The sequence below is a fragment of the Petromyzon marinus genome, chromosome 37 (assembly GCF_048934315.1).
Source record: "Petromyzon marinus isolate PM22_M1 ecotype Great Lakes invasive population chromosome 37, UKy_Petmar_22M1.pri1.0, whole genome shotgun sequence".
NCBI lineage: Eukaryota > Metazoa > Chordata > Hyperoartia > Petromyzontiformes > Petromyzontidae > Petromyzon > Petromyzon marinus.
The window spans coordinates 22,832,142-22,838,141 of record NC_133703.1 but is presented as its reverse complement, the minus strand read 5'-3'; positions in this window follow the sequence as shown (position 1 = coordinate 22,838,141).

Sequence of the window (6,000 nt, the reverse complement as noted above, 5' to 3'; positions counted from 1 at the left end):
TCCAAAATACAAAAGGGGGCGCACAAAGCGAAACCGCACGAGGCAGCTTGGCTGCTACCGAGTAGCGCGCAGAACTGCTGAATTTGTTGTCCTTCGCCCGCACATCCGATTAGCATGGTTGGCTACGTACGGTGCGAAAGAAGTTCGACATACCTATACTATGTTGTCCCACGTCCGACGGCATAGTCGCATATGAGTGCATTCAAACTGCATAGTGTAGCGAATTATGGGTATGGATAGGTGAGCCGCATATGCTCGAAATCGCGCAAATCGTGACCACGTAACGCGAGGGAAGCCTGTCGTCTGATGGACTGGAAAACATTGTTCATTCATACGTGGAGAGACAGCTGAGCCAAGGTTCTGATTATATTCGCATTTACGTGGAACAAACTTTCCTCTGTGAAAGCCAGTACATCTGCTATGTTCTGTGCATTGTTTGACAACCTCATCAGCTAAAAAAAAACCCCACGCCATAGCGAGCGAATGGCCGCGTCAATATTCAGAATCAGAATCCTTTATTTACCCTGGAGAAATCCGATGAGCTGCGAAGCTCTTATTCACAAGTGTCCAGTCGGGGGCGGGTTATAAAGTTTTAACAACAAATACATGATAGCAGTGCAAAGTATAGGAAAGGTAACAAATAACTAACACATTTATAAATACAAAGAAACTTAACTATGTTTTTATTTTAATAGGTAAAGCCCATTGAGCTATAGAGTGTTTTTTTTCAGAAGCGACCTGGCCACGAAATGAAAAGACGAAGTGGCTCATCATCGCGTGGACATTTCTCCCGGCCGAATAATCTCAAATCACCTTTCTAGAAATCTCTTCTCTCTCTCTCCCTCTCTCTTTCTCTCTCCGCAGCGCGTGCGACACGCGGCACGAAGAGGAGTCTGTGGAGTGCCGCGCGCCGAGTGTGGGTGCGAGGTGGTGCCGTGAGCACTCCGCGTTGTACGCAAGCGGTCTCCGTTTTCACGCGGACGCAGGGCGGGGGAGGGAGGGGGAGAAACAACAACGCCGCAACTCTCACGCCTCTCCTTCTTCTTCATCCCCACGGGAAATCCTGCAGCGAGATTATATGGCTGTATCCCAGCGCAGCATTATTCTCGGTCACGATGTTGGGGGAGCTGTAGTGGAGAGTGGGGGAGCTGTAGTGGAGAGTGGGGGAGCTGTAGTGGAGAGTGGGGGAGCTGTAGTGGAGAGTGAGGGAGCTGTAGTGGAGAGTGGGGGAGCTGTAGTGGAGAGTGAGGGAGCTGTAGTGGAGAGTGGGGGAGCTGTAGTGGAGAGTGAGGGAGCTGTAGTGGAGAGTGGTGGAGCTGTAGTGGAGAGTGGGGGAGCTGTAGTGGAGAGCGGGGGAGCTGTAGTGGAGAGTGGGGGAGCTGTAGTGGAGAGTGGGGGAGCTGTAGTGGAGAGTGAGTTGGTTAGCGCTACGCTACGCTGCGCTACGGACCCGGTCACCCGAGTTCGATTCCCGCTCACGGCCACCATCACCAGTGATCGCGATTATCTGAACCGGTCCTGGGCCTCCCCAAGGTAGACTCAGCTTCAAATGAGTACCTGGCGCGGTGTGCAAACATCGCCACTAGGGAGACAAAGGCGGACGGTCGTGCTGCTGGCCACCCACCTCGTCATGTGCCGTACTCGCTAACAGCACTTGCCTTAAACCTTGTTAAGGCTATACGGGCCACCTTTGTCTCATGCATGGCATCCGAACGAGGTGACCATTCAATTAGCATACAAAACATACAGTATCGAGAATCTTTGATCTCAAGTATAGATCATGATGAACATGTACACGGCTCCACAACAACCACAACCACCGATCGCCACTAAGTGGCGGTGACGTCACCACGGGCGCCTGTGCCAGGCTACGTGCACCGTCGCTATGCTGTACACGCAGCTCCACGCAGGCACGACATAAATAGGAATAGAAAGGGGCGTATCCACTCTGCGCTCGTAAACACGTGCTGAATAAAAACAAATTCAATTTGCAAATATGACGCGTGTATAGGGCACGGGTACAACCTTGCCATGGCTCGCTCACGCCACTCGAGGGAGCTCTTAGAGAGCCCCTCTAACGGGGAGTGATCTGCCTACTCTTCCACGCTGGCTGCAGGTGTCAGCAGAGGTGTGGGCACCCACACACTTAACCCCGTCGCAGCAGAATCTGCTCATCGACTGCGCGAACTGGCCACTGCCGCGCGGACAGAGGCAGGAGGATTTTTAAAATATATATATAAACACGGGCCCTTTGCTAAAACTGCCGTGCCGGAAGATCGTCAAGAGCCACTGACGTACACGAACAGTTCAAATTAAACTTTAGTTGCTGCATTGGCAGTACACAGTGTACGAAAACAAAATATCTGCATCATCATTAATGCTGGTCTTTATATATATAAACGTTGCACCTGTGGCACACCACCACGGGAATGTGGGTAGAGTGAATTATTGAGTTCGTGGAACAGGATAATGAAGAGAGAAGACCAACAATGGAGGAAATAAAAAGGAATTGGATGGCAACATTTTTGTTAAAGGGATTGAATGGGTGGACGGAGAGAAGAGATGATGAGAGGGTGGCGATGAGAGGGAGAGAGAAGGAGCAAGCAGGAGTGAGCGGCTGAACTTCTTTCGCACCGTACGTAACCAAACGCGCTAATCGGAGGTGCGGGGGAAGGGGGCCGTCCATAAATGACGTCACACGATTTTGGCCGATTTTTTTACCCCCCCCCCCCCTCGTCACACGGCGTCACAAAAAGTCAGACCCCCCTCAAATATGACGTCACAAGGCTCTGCCCCCCCCCCCCAAAAACCATATATTCATTTTGAAAATAAAGCATGCTTCAAATCACTTTAAACTATTGTCATTGTAGTGCGTATTTAATGTGGCGCTGCACTCTGATGTTGTAGGAGAAAACATTTATTAAAAAAGGCGTTGGAAAGCTGAAATTTAGCATAAAATTCACTTGAAAATATTCAACGTCTAACTAAAACTGCAGATGCTCAGAATATTTTATTGAAATTTTCTCGTAATTATAAAATATTAATAGTAATTATAACTATAAAAAATACTTTAAACTTTGTAGTAGAACGAAGCAAAATGGAGAGTACAATTATTACAATCACATATTCATTTCACAGAATGAAAAGCCCTGGTAGAATCATTAGAATCAAAATGTTTAATAACAATCATAAAAAATGTACAAAACTTATGCTTCTCCATTCTCCCATGGAGAAGCAAAATGCTCCTTCATGGAATAAATAAAATGTGACCTTAGTAAATTTAAACAATCAAATAGTTAATAATGATAATGAATCTAAATTAGTGTTGTTATAACAATAATATTTTAAAAACCTATTACTATATCTTGTTACTGGCAAAGGAGGTCTCATAATGTAAATGCTCACCCCGAGCTCTCAATACTCTGATAGTGTGCTGTTTTTTTAGTTGTACGCCTTTTGGCGTCTTCTGGTCCAACACCAATGGAGACTAGGCTCTAAGAAAAGCCGTCTCCGGTGTGGACCAATCAAATTCAAGGACAGTGCATATTATTATCAGAGTTGTCTCTTTTTTGTTTGCATTTTGACTGCTTGTGTTGTGGTTATTGCAAACATGATGCCTTGAATAAAGGTGTCAGTTTTTTTGTGCCAGTTAAAAGGGTAAAACCTATTCCTATATCTTGTTACTGGCAAAGGAGGTCTCATAATGTAAAAAGAAATATATTTAACGTACTGTGGTGAAGGGCCATTGCCTAAAACGTCACCGATTATTGTATGTCTTTCCTTCCTTTTCGAGGCCGTTTCGTATCCTATCATCGGCGTGTTCGCTGCACGTCAGTCACACACAAACGTTAAATTCTCGTCGATGGAAATAGCCACTAATAATAATTAAACAACAACAGCGGCGCAGTCAGTCCATCAGCTCCGTCTCGCCCGGCGAAAAATCAGTGGCGCACTACGCCCACGAGGTTGTCTGTCAAACCAACATTTTTAATTCTCCGATCCGGACTTTAAGGCAAATGAACGTGAATCCCGCGTTTTATCAGATGCCTTCTTCTTAGGGGCCATCCATCGGGAACCCAGTTTAATCGCGAACCTAGTGGGGGCGGTTGCTGGCTCGGAGTCCTCGCTTCACATGAGGCCAGTTTAGTCACCCAGCCACCTTCAGCATTGCAGGCGACCTGCTGTCTGCTACTCTCTATAATACACAGACGGAGATCTGTGGAAAAGAGCTTCATAGCTTATCGGATTCCTCCTGCAGCCTCAATAAAGATTCTGATTCTGTTACCCCACTGCTTTCAAATACCGTCTCCTAAACAGGTGGCGGAATCTATGGGATCCTTTTGTCAATATCAACATATCTAATCTCAATAAAATAATTAAACTAAACTCTGCTAAACATTTTTTTTTTATTTTACCAGGTAAGGCCCACTGAGCTATGCAACTCTTTTTTCAGAAGCGACCATCACCAATGACAGCTCGACGAAGCGGTTTGTCACGTGGACATTTATTGCAGCAGACAAACACTACAAACACGTAATGTTGATTTTACATGTGGAGGGATTGAGCCTGGATAGTCATTGGATGGGTGACTGCTACGGCTGCTGTTGCTGCAGCGGCTGAATTGTGGGCAGCACAGGATAGTGGAGAAAGAAAAAACACAAAGCAATTGTTGGACTGTACTTCTACGCACCCGTGACTGTGCTCTCTGTCCGTCACGCCCAGGGATCGGCAACCTGCAGCTCGGAAGCGGCATGCGGTGGCTCTTGAAGGACCGCTGCTTCGTGACGTTATTCACGTTGCGTTGCGGCTCTTGAAATATTGAGGGTGGGGGGGGTTGTTACAGAGTTTGAACAAAAAATGTCTCTTCTTGTTATTTTTTGTTTCCGAGCCCGGCCCGTGATTGACGCGGGATTGGCCGGGCTCATAATCCAGCAATTGGATTTGACAAAACGGATGTGCGTATGCGTTGAACACGCACAGAGATGGATTGCATCTCGCCCGCTGTCATACACGCACCGTCTCTCTCGCATTCATGACAATTGATCCGGGAGCCAGACCTGCCTGTCTGATCCGTATGCATGCAAGAGCCCTTTTCCAATTGTCCAAATTAATTCGCATCACTTTAGCTCCCGCTGTGCGCCAGACACGTTGTGCGCACGTGCACGGAGGAGCACTGACATGGGCTGACAGACGGAACGAAGGAGAGAAAGGCAGGAGAGACCTACATATGTTCCAAATGTCACGCACGATATCTCTCTGGCCTTCTCTGTTTATATGCTCTGTACAAGGATCATTGCCTAAAACGTCACCTATGGGTTTTTTTTATTTCGTTGTAAGGTCGTGGTATTGACGAATGTTGTAGTATACACAAGATAACGATTAATTTAATTATCGATTTTAATTATATTCTGGTGGTTACATTAAGCCACCAAATGTCCCGGTTTGGCGAGTCCCGCTGGAGTAAAACAATCTGTCCGCTATGTCTGTTGTGAACATTGCGATCTTTTTCCTGACTCTGGTTTACCATTTTTCTGGTCTCATGCTCAACCCACGATACCTGTGTAGTGGGCGGGCTACCTGTGTAGTGGGCGGGACTACCTGTGTAGTGGGCGGGGCTACCTGTGTAGCGGGCGGGGCTACCTGTGTAGTGGGCGGAGCTACCTGTGTACAAGGTGGGGGCTACCTGTGTAGTGGGTGGGGCTACCTGTGTAGTGGGTGGGGCTACCTGTGTAGTGGGCGGGGCTACCTGTGTGGTGGGTGGGGCTACCTGTGTAGTGGGTGGGGCTACCTGTGTAGTGGGTGGGGCTACCTGTGTGGTGGGCAGGGACTACCTGTGTAGTGGGTGGGGCTACCTGTGTAGTGGGTGGGGCTACCTGTGTGGTGGGCAGGGACTACCTGTGTAGTGGGTGGGGCTACCTGTGTAGTGGGTGGGGCTACCTGTGTAGTGGGTGGGGCTACCTGTGTAGTGGGTGGGGCTACCTGTGTAGTGGGCAGGGACTA